The 14,810-nt window shown below is 38.3% G+C and overlaps 1 pseudogene; it reads right to left on the bottom strand.

The window, feature by feature from the left end:
• Positions 1 to 9,156: 9,156 nt before the first annotated feature.
• On the bottom strand, positions 9,157 to 9,586 carry LOC110293797 (large ribosomal subunit protein eL33 pseudogene; annotated as a pseudogene).
• Positions 9,587 to 14,810: the final 5,224 nt, after the last annotated feature.

The raw sequence follows: 14,810 nt of genomic DNA on the forward strand, positions 1-14,810 counted from the left end.
GGAAAGTACTAGGAGTTGTGGAGGATCGGGGAATGTTTTTCAAAGGAGGGACAAGAATATAGTGCTAATAAATGGAAAGAAGAAATGGTGGAACAGAAGGATTAAATGGGGTAAGGGTGGACAAAGTAGAAAAGGGAATATGAGAAGGGACAATTAGCATTGAATGCTTTTAAAAATTTACTTCTGTAGTCACCTCCCGAAACATATAGCAATGCATATATAAAACAAATATAAATCAAATGTTCCTAAGAACAGACAATATCCCAAGTGCTAGCAAATAAAAACCCCAATATAAGGAATGGGTCACCAGGTTTTGAGATGTTGTTCAATTGAGTCTCATAAATGCCCCCAAACATTAAAAGCTATTGCCAGTGCTCTTGATAACCATTCAGAAATTGATGGTAAGATCCTATTGCTAAAGAACACACCTACTTGATCCATAGAATGAAGAATTCAAGCTTCCATTCACCTGGAAGCCTCAGCCCCACGAGCTGGAAAGTGCTATGTACACTACCAGAGGAGAAAATGAATCATCGAAGTCATCCATTTATGAGCTTCACGAGCTGTAACAATCACAGGCCTGACATGGTATATTCAATGATGGAAAAATGACACAAATGTGAGAGTAGTCATCCCCTTTCTGACTGGACCTAAGGCCCACTCTATGAGTTGGAATCACTACTTGACACTGCAAACAAATTAAGAACCTGCAACTAGCTAGGTCCGGTCCCTATGGAAGGACCTACTGTTCTGCTAAATGGATGTAATTTTTAAAAGACTTTTAATGGCATTGCTATAGCAAGGGGGCATTGTAAGTGTATTTCTCAACCCTCATCAGTAGTAGATGGCAGTTAACAGACTTGCTCAATTGTCTGTGTATAGATGATGGATAAAGGAAAACATGGAGGGTTTGGCCCTATTAGGACATATATATCATTTGTCTCCATAGCTCAAGGATCTTCAAGGAAGAGGGGGACAGAAAGCTTGTTAAAATAAGAAGCAGGTGATAACTTAAAGGAAATAGTGTTTTCTTTCTGTACACAACAGGGCATTTACATATGAACTCACAGTTATTGTGACAGAATGCACAAGACCTGGACAAGACCAAGCCAGACAAAAATCTCAGGGTGGAGTGATGAAGGTAGTCATGAAATCTAACCATTAGCTGAGGCATTACTGCCATTTGATAGCTGTGATCTCTAGTAAATCAACCTCACTCAAAGGTAGGCTTCACTCTCAGTAGCTGGGCAACATGCATTGGACTTACTGTATTTTAAGGCAAAGAAGAAGAAAACTCTAAGTCAGGTGAGTATAGATTGAGGGCAGAAGAATAGATCACTGGGGAAATATAAGGCAATATGAATGTGATCAAAGTACATTGTAGAAAATCTCAACAAATTAATATAAGCATTATTTTTTAAAATATGTCTGCTTGTAGTTCCTAAACTTTACACAGTTTTAAAGAAACTACTCAGAAGTTAAAGCTGTTTAAATCTAGGTTTTATAAAACCAGGGCATTTAGTAATTCCCACTGAACAAGCTTTTTGCTAAGGAAGAAATAGATGCTATAATGCTCTAAAATGCTTTTCCTTCTTAGTATTCTTAGTATCCCCAATGTGTAAATGTGATTTGAAACCATTCTTGACAAAAGTCATTGAGTACATATGCAAATTAGCATTCCCTTTAAGCTTCTGCAACTCTTACACAAACAGATAACAAAGAGTGACCCAAGCATTCAGGTAGCTCACAGGAAAGAAGCCCCAGAACTGCTCAGAAAAATGAAATATTCTGGTAAATGGCAGAATAATTGGAGCTAGGCAAGCTTCTGCCAAGACTTATTTGACAGTAACTTTTGCTTCCTTAAAACATACACTTTAAAACACATACACAGCCTTGATTTTTCTTTGAAATAGCCACTCTTGTATTAGAGACCTGCTTAAGAAGGCCCCACACACTGTTTGGAAGGCTGTTTGCTTAGTCTGAATTGCATTTCCCTGACCTCACAGTGGCTCTTCTATTCCACACAGCTGGCTCTGCCCTTTGTGTTCCCAGAGAGTGTGAAATGGAAAAAAAATGTAATGGCCATCCAGGCACAGGAGCCTTGCTGTGAAAATTCTGGTTTTCTTCACAGTATCCATCAGGGAAAATTGGTTTTCTGGCAGGCCACTCTTAAAAGTAGGCATTAGAACACTTTTGGGTGTGTTTTGGTAAGTTTTCATTTATCCTCATGTCTTTTGGTTCTTTGATTGGCAAGAGTTATCTTTATTGTCTTGGTGGATCACATTTATTGTTCTAGAAAGAAAGAATAGTTTCTTAGTTGCCATTAATTCATAAACTTAGTAAAACTGTTAGCCTGCTAGCTGTATATAATAGCCTCCACCATATCCAGCATTCAGAAGGCTGAAGCAGAATGGCATGTCAGCCTTGCTTTCATATGGAGACCCTGTCTCAAAAATATATTAAGTTTTTCTATCACAACTTTATTTACAAATCATAAAAGTATGTTCAAAACAGTTGATGGTCTTAACCACTGCACATCTTTTTTTTTTTTCTTCAAAATATTTTAGCTTAATTAAAACACATAGTTCCTTAAAACTTCATTCAAAATGATGTATTTGTACATGAGACACTGTGGAGTGAGCCTTGAAAACATGAAAGAAACCAATTATAAAAGACCACTGAATCTTGCATTTAACTAGATGAATTATATGATATGTGAGTTATTATCTCAGTGAAACTATTACAGTAAAACATGCACACACTAACCTACACTAATGCATTAAGAGGAAGTTTCAAAATCCATTAATCCAAATCATTAATTGCAGATTCTGACATTTTAAAAATTTAAATATATACAAAACTCTTCCTAAAGGTCATATTTTCTTTTTAATTTAAATCATCATCCTCTTCTGCCTCCCTTGCCCCTCACCATCTTTGGAAGGTGGCAGAGCTGGTCTGAGGTCATGAGAGTAGAAGAACTGGCTATTGTCCCTCACCAGCTGTAACACTCTGGAGAGTGGGCACTGCACTTAGCCTGAGCAACAGGATAGAGTTGACCCTGGTGGTAGGGTTTGCTGGTAAGCTGGCCCCAAGGGAATGAGAGCAGGAGAGTCTGACCAGCTAAGATACCTCTCAGGCCCAGATCCAGGATTTTGAACTGGCCCTCCACATCTGTCCCATCAATGAACTGTTGGAGTGCATGAAAGTGCCAGTCTTACAGATCCAAGGCTGTAGGATCTCCTTGGCACAGGGTAACAACAGAATGTTGGAGAGGAGTACTAGTGAGGTTCCAGTATGGATAGAGTGGCAGACAACTGAGGCCTTGCACCAGACCAAAGGGTCATTGTGGAGAACATTTGCAAGCAAAAAACTATAGACAAGGAGGCATACTATAGGATACACTGTGACGCCCTACAGCTTCCACAATGAGATTGTTTTGTTGTTGTTGTGAGGGAGGTTGCAGGGGTAAAGGATGAGACAGAGGGGAAGAGGAGAAGAGAGGGATTGGGATACATGATGTGAAATTTACAAGAAGCCAATAAAAAAATTTTAGAAAACCAATTGACAAAAGGATCATACTTTCTGTTTCACATAATTAAATTGTAATTAAAATATAATTACATCATTCTCTTCCTCCTCTCCCTCTAAACTTTCCTGTTCCTTTCTGCAAATACTTTATATTTGTTTGTTTGTTTGTTTGTTTGTTTTTTCAAGACAGGGTTTCTCTGCGTAGTCCTGGCTGTCCTGGAACTCACTCTGTAGACCAGGCTGGCCTCGAACTCAGAAATCCGCCTGCCACAGGGGAAAAATTCCTATACAGAACAGCAAATGGCCCGTGCTGTAAGATCAAGAATCAACAAATGGGACCTCATAAAATTGCAAAGCTTCTGTATGGCAAAAGATACTGTTAATACGACAAAAGGCCACCAACAGATTGGGAAAGAATTTTTACCAATCCTAAATCTGATAGGGGACTAATATCCAATATATACAAAGAGCTCAAGAAGCCGAACTCCAGAAATAAAAATAACCCCATTAAAAAATGGGGTACAGAGCTAAACAAATAATTCTCAACTGAGGAATACCAAAGGCTGAGAAGCACTTGAAAAAAATCATCCTTAATCATCAGGGAAATGCAAATCAAAACAACCCTGAGATTCCAACTCACACCAGTCAGAATGGCTAGGATCAAAAATTCAGGTGAAAGCAGATGCTGAAGAAGATGTGGAGAAAGAGGAAAACTCCTTTGCTGGTAAGATTGCAAGCTAGAACAACTACTCTTGAAATAAGTCTGGTGGTTCCTCAGAAAACTAGACATAATACTACCACTAGATCCAGCAATACCTCTCCTGGGCATATATCCAGAAGGTGTTCCAACTGGTAATAAGAACACATGTTCCACTATGTTCATAGCAGCCCTATTTATAATAGCCAGAAGCTGGAAAGAACCCAGATGTCCCTCAACAGAAATGGATACAGAAAATGTGGTATATTTACACAATGGAGTACTACTCAACTATTAAAAAGAATGAATTTATGAAATTCTTGGACAAATGGATGTATCTGGAGGATATCATCCTGAGTGAGATAACTCAATCACAAAAGAAGTCACTTGATATGCACTCACTGATAAGTGGATATTAGCCCAGAAACCTAGAATACCCAAGTTACAACTTCCAAAACACAAGAAAATCAAGAAGGAATACCAACGTGTGGATACTTCATTCCTCTCTAGAATACAGAACAAAAAATCCATGAAAGGAGTTACAGAGACAAAGTTTGGAGCTAAGACGAAAGGATGGACCATCTAGAGACTGCCCCACCCGGGGGTCCATCCCATAATCAGCCACCAAACACAGACACTATTTATTGCATATGCCAGCAAGATTTTGCTGAAGGGACCATGGTATAGCTATCTCATGTGAGGCTTTGCCAGTGCCTGTCAAATACAGAAGTGGATGCTCACAGTCATCTATAGGATGGAACACAGGGCCCCCAATATAGGAGCTAGAGAAAGTACCCAAGAGCTGAAAGGATCTGCAACCCTATAGGTGGAACAACAATATGAACTAATCATTACCCGCAGAGCCCGTGTCTCTAGCTGCATATGTAGCAGAAGATGGCCTAGATGGCCATCATTGGGAAGAGAGGCCTCTTGGTCTAGCAAACTTTATATGCCCCAGTACAGGGGAATGCCAGGGCCAAGAAGTGCTAGTGAATGAGTAGGGGAGCTGGTCAGGGGAGGGTATATGGGACTTTTGGGATAGCATTTGAAATGTAAATGAAGAAAATATCTAATAAAAAAAATGTAGGGGAAAAAAAAGAAATCTGCCTGCCTCTGCCTCTCGAGTGCTGGGATTAAAGGCGTGCGCCACCATGCCTGGCCTGGAAATACTTTCTATGTCTTACCTTTCTTCCTTTCAAACCTTGGCCTCTTGTTCTTTTATTATTTTTCTTAATTTGAGGCTCTATTGCTGTGACAAAATGCCATGACCAAATCAACTTGGGAAGGAAAGGGTTTAATCTCAGTTTGCACTTCTGTATCAATGTCCATCATCAAAGGAAGAACTAAGGAAAGAAACTCAAAATGGGCAGAAACCTGGAGGTAAGAGCTGATGAAGAAAGAGACCAGCTGATAAGATGCTGCTTATTAGCCTGGCGTGGTGGCACACGCCTTTAATCCCAGCACTCAGGAGGCAGAGGCAGGTGGATTTCTGAGTTTGAGGCCAGCCTGGTCTACAAAGTGAGTTCCAGGTCTATATAGAGAAAACCTGTCTCGAAACCCCCTCCCTCCAAAAAAGACGCTGCTTATTGGCTTTCTCTGCATGTTTTGTTCAGCCTGCTTTCTTATAGCACTCAGAACCATCAGCTCAGAGATGAAACCATCTACAAGGAACAAAGCCTTCTTCAGTTATTCACTAATTACAAAAATGCCCAACAGCCTTGTCTACAGCCTAATCTTATAGAGACATTTTCTTAATCAATGTTTCTTCCTCTCAAATGACTTTAGCTTATACCAAGTTGACATAAAACTATCCATCATATATTGTTACAACATTCACACAGGAGAAAGAGAGAGAGAGAGAGAGAGAGAGAGAGAGAGAGAGAGAGAGAGAGAGAGAGAGAGAGAGAGAGAGAGAGAGAGAGAGAGAGAGAGAGGTGTTTGTACATAAATGTATAACTATAAACTGCAAAATTGACTTAGTTATACTTATGATTTCAGGGCTGTCTGGTGTTGAATAATGAATTAGGAGACTTATCTCTAGGGAAGATTAATTTTTCTGCTCTCAGCAGTTAATAATTTTTTGTAGTTCCTTATAATTCTAGGTATGGGCCCTAAGAGATTTTCCCCTTCTTGTAGTCATGTTGTCATTGTTCAGATCTTGTTTAGTCAGCCATATTGTTGAGGTATGAGATCTGCCTGATCATTTCTAGGAGACAAGATCTTGCAGCTGATTTCCTGATCTTTTACAATCTTTCTATCTCCCTTTTGTGATATTCCTGTGAATGTATCTGTTGGGGCTTGGAATCCCATATAAGTCCTCAAAGGAATTTTGAACAGTTGTGGCTTTCTGTAATGGTCTTTGTCTGTTGCAAAGAGAAACGTCTTTGACGATGGGAGAGAGATACATTTTTCTGTAGCTATAAGTACAACTATTTAGAATATAGTTAAGAACTATACTTAGAGATATAGGGCCTCATTAGCACTAGGTACTTAACTAGATATCTTATATCAGGCATGATTTCCTTGCTGTTCAGTATAAGCCTTAAGTCCAGCTAGAGAAATGTTGGAGACCACAAAGATATGAGTTCTACTATTGCACCTTCGTAATATCTTGCTGTGCTGGAGAGTGCTATGATTCATAGGCATCACTGCTGGTTAGGACTATTAATGTGTATGTTTATATGTTGTGTGTGGGTATGTACACGTAAGTGCAGGTGTCTGGAGAGCCCCAAAGAGGTTGTTACAGGATGTTACATCTGCTGGAGCTGTAGTTACAGGCTATTTTTTGAGGCAGCCAATGTGAGGTCTCAGCTTATACCTGATGTCTTCTGAAAAAGCATTATATGTTCTTTACTACTGAGCCATCTCTCCAGTCCCAAATAGTTTGAGATCAATTTACCTATAAGATTACCAAAAAATAAATAAGTTCTATAGTTAACATAATAAAATAATAGAAGATAAAATTAACAAACATTTTATTTAAAGTTTTTCAGGATTTTGTTTTAGATATTACAATTAAACTCATTATATAATTAAATAATTTTACAATACATAATTTAATTTTGGTCATACTCACAGATTGACTAATCTTAAAACTTCTGTTTTACATTTACCTTCTGTCATAACTTATTAAACCTAATTTTAAGAGGTGTAGTGTTTATAATTTCTACACTCGTAAAGGTACAAATGTCAGATCAGGAATTCAGGCAATCCTTGGATACATAAAAAGTTTGAGGCAAGGCTTGACTACATGAAACACTATTTTAAGAAACTAGAAGAAGAAAACATGTATTTAAAAGAAGGTATAATATACCTTATCATACCTAGATACAAGCAATCCAGACATTACCTAGGAAAGAAAAAACTTCCATGGGAAAAAATGTGTACGCCATTCCTCAAGTTTAAGCACAATAAAGAACTACATAATCTAGTGAAACCATCACTACCAAATAAATAAGTATAGATTAGGAGATAAAGTCAATGGTAAGAAAGTGAGCACATATAACTGTCTTCTCAAAGAGCACTTTGAGGAGAAATCTGCAGTTTACCATGGAGAGAACAGATTGGCACCTCAGAAGGAATGGCTTATCAGGGCATAGACAGATCTGTTAAGGCAAAAACTGAAGCCATGTTTAGTCCCCTTCTACCTTCCCCATAATTATCTCAAGCAAAGGATTCAAGTGACCAAAGTATATAGGAATGTACACCACTACCAGTAGTACCACCACCGTTACTAAAATAACAGCAATCAACATTCATTGACCAATGATATTTCTTAATATCAATGGTCTCAAAGCCCCAATAAAAGACAGACAACAGAATGAATGTGAAAACAGAATCCATCCTTCTATTGTATCCAGAAACATGAGTTAAATTCAAGGATAGATATTATCTTAGGGTAAAAATTTGGAAAAAATGTTCCAAGGAAGTGTTTCTAAGAAACAATCTGTTGCAGCTATTTTAATATCTAATAAATACATCTCAACACAAAAGTAATAAAAAAAGATAGGGAAGGAAACTACATGTTCATCAAAGTAAAATCCACCAAGATGATATTTCAAATTTTAACAACTATGCTCCAAACATAAGGGCACCCAAGTTGGCAAAAGAAACACCAGTACAACTTAAATCTCAAAATTGACCCTCACACACTGATAGGGGGAAACTTCACTACCCAGCTCTTACCAATGGACAGGTCATCCAGACAAAACATAAACAGGAATGCTGGAGCTAACATGTTAAAAAAAAGAAAAACTGAAGCCTGGTGTAGTATGTGCAAAGCCTTGGGTCAAGTTAGTGACACATTAGAAATGTGTCCAGTGAGATTACACCTGTAAGCTCAGTCCTCAGGAGGCCAAAGCAGGTAGATTACTGCAAGCTGCAAGTCAGCCTACACTATAGTAGAACACTTCTCCTCAAACAACAAAGGATCAGAAAAGTATTCAATTCTTACAGTGGCACAACCCTTCCCATTTTGGTGTCTTGAATTTGCTAAAGATTGGAACTCACTCATATAAATTTTTTCACTTCTTACAAATCTAAGTATCTGGATAGTATTTCACCCTCCCCCCTTACCCTTTTGTTGTTGTTGTTGTTGTTAGAGGTTTAATTACTCTGCTTTGAGAGCTATTTCTTTAAATTCATTATTTTGAAGATTTATTTATTTAATGTATGTGGGTACACTGTTGCTATCTTCAGACACACCAGAAGAGGGCATCAAATGTCCATTATAGATGGTTGTGAGCCACCATGGGAATTGAACTAAGGGCCTCTGGAAGATCAGCCAGTGCTCTTCACCACTGAGCTGCCTCTCCAGCTCTAAATTCATCTTATATGTTCTTAACTCACTTCTTATTTTGTGGGTTGTCTCTTGCCAAATTTAAGGACTTTTGGTTTTTTTGTTTGTTTGTTTGTTTGTTTGTTTGTTTTTACTTTTATTTATTTACTCTCCATTAGTTTAAATCCGGGATGGGTACAGCATCACACGGATTCTGTGTCCAATGGCCTTTGCAGGAAGGTTGCTTCGGAATTTGGCACCAACCATACCACTGTTTCTGTGGGCCCAAGTTACTTTTCCTCAGATCACTCTGGTTTTGTTTGGTTTACCTCCAGGAGTCACTGTATTGTTTTTTGCTTTATACACATAAGCACATCTCTTGCCTAAGTAGAACTCCGTTTCATCTCAGGCATAAACGCCTTCAATTTTAAGAAGAGCCGTGTGCTCTCTTTGGTTCCGGAGACCTCGCTTGTAGCCAGCAAAAATGTCCTTGCACCACAGCCTTCCAAACATACTTGCTGTTAGAAGTCCTGTTCCCAGCAGGCCTCCACAGGCACCAAGATGGCGGAAAGAGGAATGCAAGCCCCGCCGCGGACTTTTGTTTTTTATTTAAGCACATTTTTCTAAATGACTTTTTGATCTTCTTTTTTTCTTCCCTCCTTCTGGAATTCTGAAACTATGAACCTTAGTCTCATCTCCCAGCTCTAAGGCTTGCCTAGTTCTCCTCATGCTGCTGCTCCTCATCCACTGCTCAGACTGAGGAAGGTCAGTTGTCTCTGCTGCTGAGCCCATCATCCGAACTGTTTAGTGTGATGTTTTCATCTTGGAGGCTTTAAATTTTCTATGTGATTTTTCTGAGACATGCTGTTTCTTTGCTAAGGCTCTCTGCTTTCTGGTGCGTCAAGTGCTTTTATAATAGCTCACTGAAACAATTTTATCATGATTATTTAAAATCTTCATAGTTAATTCTAACACCTATTCATCATATAATTATTATCTATTGACTGGAATTTTCCCCTCATGTTGAGACATGGGTATATTTTATTGTATATTATGAGGCTTTAGATCTTGTTTAAACTTCAAGTATAGCTAACTTCTTAGGCCCCATACAAGTAAGGGAATGGAATTTGGATTCTTACCTGTGATCTTAAGCTTTCATCAGAACTCCTCATCACAGCAGTACAGTAAGTGACAGTTTAATTGCCTGATGAGGCAGGCTTTGTTACTGGTGGTAATAATGAACACTGTGAGTATCCGTAGGATTCCTGGTAAGCCACCCTGGACTTTTGCCTTTCTATAACATCATTGTACTGGGAGATGTTTGGGTGTCTCATTACTTCTGAGGTATGTAAGCACAGATGCCCATCTGATAGAATGGTTAAGGAAGGTATAAAGTTTGTTGTTCTCGTTTGATTTGGGACCAAGCTTGAGTACAATGGGTATTTTCTAAAAGGTTTTCTTTGAGGCTAAGTTGTTACTGATTCACTAGCTATAGAGAACATGATTTTGTTGGAGCTTTAATCTTTCATCTCACCTTTGGGATTCATGGATGGCTGAATTTCTCAGCTCCAAGTCTAGACTATTTAAGGAGGAAAAAAAGAAGGCCAGAGGGATCACTACTCTTTTATTCTTTAGGTCTCAGTATAACAGGTGGCCTTCTTCTTTCTCTCCCTCTCTACCTTTTAGAATTTTTCATACCTGAGATATTTTTTAGTCGAACATGACCTAAGTGTCACAATAGGATACATCTGTGCCATCTCCACAGCACCACAAACCTGAACTATGATACTATTTCTAAAATAATAAAAGTTCAAAAACTTTGAAAAGTGAGTGTGATTCTTTCCAAGTTTTAAGTGAAGATAACTTATTTTGATGCAGCATTTTTAAAAGTTTTGAATACTTTAGTAAGCCTGAAGGTGCAGCAAAACTACAAAGTAATGGGCAGAATTACAAAGACTACATTCAGCTTTTCTAATAATGAGAAAACTGCCTTTATACCCTAGACTATATGTACCACCCAGAAGCAAATGCTAGCTAGATACACTTCTCATGAAGAATTGTAAGAACAAACACACTGAGGAAAAAGGAAAAACGATAAGCAAAATATAATCATGTCACCTAAAAGAGAACAAGTAAAAGGTTATATTAAAGAAAACTATAACTCTAAAACTAATAGAGTAAAACAAAAAATTTTATATACACAAATTGTTTGTGTATATTATAAACATTCTCTAATTGTCAATCTGTAATTTATTCAACAGCTACAAATACACAAGTCAAAACTGAGAAAAGTTTATTGGGAAAAAGTAGGCTTTCTCCCATTGGTTTGTAAATTTCAAATTAAATAACACAGCTGTGTGTAACTTTAATTTCTTTCAAGGTCTATTTTTAGTGATGTTCTTGAATGCTTTAACTTCCCTTGTAGCTCACCACCCACAAGATGTAGTGTGAAAGAAAGAGTACCAGGGAAGTGAAACTGTTTTTCAAGGTTCTTTGGAGCAACTCCTGTCTGTGTTGTCTAGAAATCAGGAGTTCAGTTCACACATTAACAATGGCAGATCAATCATGTCATGGATACACCAGCAGTCTGGTTCACTAGAGTCAGGATAGCAAACAGGATCAACAGTAGTGGCAGAGACATCCAGGCCTCAGCCTCAGCCTCAGCATGAGTCAGCAGGAGGGGCCAGGGCCAGCAGAAACTCCAGGAAAAGAGTTCTCTGCTGTGCCTCTTTCAGGGAAGCAAAGATCAATGAAGACTCGAGGCCAGGAAGCATTGTACAGCAAGCTGTATACGCAAACCCAGCTCAGCCTTCATCAATGGCCATCAAGTTCTATTTATACTCCCTCCATGCATCATGTATCCTCTATGGGTCTTGCATCAGCATGTGTCTGCCTCAGCTGACGTCACTCTAACAATCATCCTGAGTATGCAGAAGCAGCAAGAAACTGCCGCACACCACCAGAAGTGTGTTTCTCTCTATGAAGTATGGATAAATGCAGCTCGAGTGCACAATGCAAGGTGGACCAATACATGTGTGTCATTAGTGAAGAATCCTTCATCACTTGTCCTTGCACGTGCTTGCTGTAGCAGAACATCCTTTCCCTTGTGTCTGCTTCAGTGAAACGTTCCTTCATGAGTCTGCCTTAGTCTTTCATCTGTGTCCACATCAGGAAAACACTCCTTCATGTGTTCGCACCAGCAAAACACCATCCAACCGACTTTCCAAAGAACCCTTAGGTTTCTACCACAGCTATGTCTTTGTTTCTATAATTTTAAAGGTTTGTGAATTGTTTTCAAAATCAGAAGGAGTTATTACTAGTTTAGATTTTCTAAATAATTTTAAATATAATGCCTTTTATTTATTTAGGCAATGTGCTAAGTGAATTGTCTGTCACCCTTCTCAATGTTGCAGTCCTTTATAGTTTCTCTTTTTGGTGACCCCCTCTCAACCTTAAAATTATAGTTACATCAAAAAAATGTACAAATGTAACAATGTTTCATAAAAAATGATACCCTATACTTAAATAATATGCAACAGCAAAGAGCATTTATTCTGCAGAGAGCCTGCATACAAAAGTCAACCATAAGTCAGGGCAGAAGACAGAGGTGTGGACTTTGCAGGGTCAATTTAAAGCCTGTTAGGGAAGGAATGAGTGACTTTTACCTTTCTCCCCCTTGATTGGTTGCTTCTATCTCCAGGGGTATGGGTGCCTTTGTGATTAGTCAGCTCTGGGGATTTGGGAGACTTTGCTGATTAACCTCATTTGCCTCAAGCTAGGTTATGGGGCAGCTTTTACAGATCCTGGTTGGCCACTACATCATAACTAAAAATTTTGCTACTATTATGAATAGTAATATAAATATGTGATATTCTGGACATCTGATAAGTGACCACCAAAGAGGTTGTGAGAACCACTGGTCTAAAGAGATTTAGCAAATGCTTTCACAGGAATAAAAGTACTTTTAAGGTTCACATTTTCTAAACTAACTTTCATCTAGTAGGTTAATACTGACCATTTTCTAAATTATTTTTTATTTTATGAATTTTGCATTTTTTCAAATAGCAAGTCCAACGTTACATATTGGGCCATGTTATACAGAATTTTAATTTTGCATTTCCATTACACAGAATGATCCTTTTATATGAAATAAGCATTGCCATTCAGATTATTTTCATGTAGTAAACCTTAAATCCACAGAAAAGGGAAAAACAATCTGAAAACAAATTTCTGTTGGAAAATAATGATGGATTGCATTCAGTAAGGTGTCTGTATGCTTTATCAGCTAACATCTCTCCCTTGACCAGGTCAGCCATGGCAAGCACAGAACACAAGGGAGCAACCAAAGGTCAAGCATAAATCTTCCCAATACTCAATATATTCCCTGAATTTAGCTTAGGTTTACTATTTGAGTCATAGGCCTTACAGTAAAAAGTTCAGAAATCTAGTATAGTAAGTACATTTATAAGAAATGAATTATAAAATGTCAATCAAAATCAATTTTGCCATGTGTACAACATTATGTGAGCATGGAATATAAATGAACATGAAATCAATGAAAAAAAGAACAAAACAATAACTAGGATTGTTTTCTTTTAGACCATAATTCATTGGTACCTCATACGAATTGTTAAGAGTCAAAAACATTGTCAGCATTTGAAGCAGTTATAATGAAGGAAGAACAACTAGAAAAATAATGAGAAAATAGTTGTAAATATTTCTAGTTAAAAATACAGTCAAAGATGAATACCTTGTATCCAAGCTGCTCTAAAATTATGTTTTAAAAATGTAACTTATAAAAGTCTCTGTAGGCCTAGGTGTCCATAGAGGAATACAGATTTTTATTAATCCACTCTTATGGGCATCTTATTTTTAATCATGTTTTTATTTATCCTATACACAGACATTCCTTTTGTAACTGTGTCAGCTGAGTATCACTTTTTTTTAAATATTTTTAATACTTTTTATTGCATATTTTCCTCAATTACATTTCCAATGCTATCCCAAAAGGCCCCCATACCCCCCCCCAATTCCCTACCCACCCATTCCCATTTTTTTGGCCCTGGCGTTCAGCTGTACTGGGGCATATAAAGTTTGCATGTCCAATGGGCCTCTGTTTCCAGTGATGGCCGACTAGGCCATCTTTTGATACATATACAGCTAGAGTCAAGATTTCCGGGGTACTGGTTAGTTCATAATGTTGTTCCACCCATTGGGTTACAGATCCCTTCAGCTCCTTGGGTACTTTCTCCAGTTCCTCCATTGGGGGTCCTGTGATCCATCCAATAGCTGACTGTGAGCAGCCACATCTGTGTTTGCCAGGCCCCTGCATAGTCTCACAAGAGAGAGCTATACCTGGGTCCTGTCAGAAAATCTTGCTAGTGTATGCAATGGTGTCAGCGTTTGAAAGCTGATTATGGGGTGGATCCCTGGATATGGCAGTCTCTAGATGGTCCATCCTTTCATCACAGCTCCAAACTTTGTCTCTGTAACTCCTTCCATGGGTGTTCTGTTCCCAATTCTAAGGAGGGGCATAGTGTCCACACTTCAGTCTTCATTCTTCTTGAGTTTCATGTGTTTAGCAAACTGTATCTTATATCTTGGGTATCCTAAGTTTTGGGCAAATATCCACTATCAGTGAGTACATATTGTGTGAGTTCCTTTGTGATTGTGTTACCTCACTCATGATGATGCCCTCCAGGTCCATCCATTTGGCTAGGAATTTCATAAATTCATTCGTTTTAATAGCTGAATAGGACTCCATTGTGTAAATGTACCACATTTTCTGTATCCATTCCTCTGTTGAGG

The sequence above is a fragment of the Mus caroli genome, unplaced genomic scaffold (genome assembly GCF_978045245.1).
Source record: "Mus caroli unplaced genomic scaffold, Mus_caroli_1 scaffold_6, whole genome shotgun sequence".
In the NCBI taxonomy this organism is placed as follows: domain Eukaryota; kingdom Metazoa; phylum Chordata; class Mammalia; order Rodentia; family Muridae; genus Mus; species Mus caroli.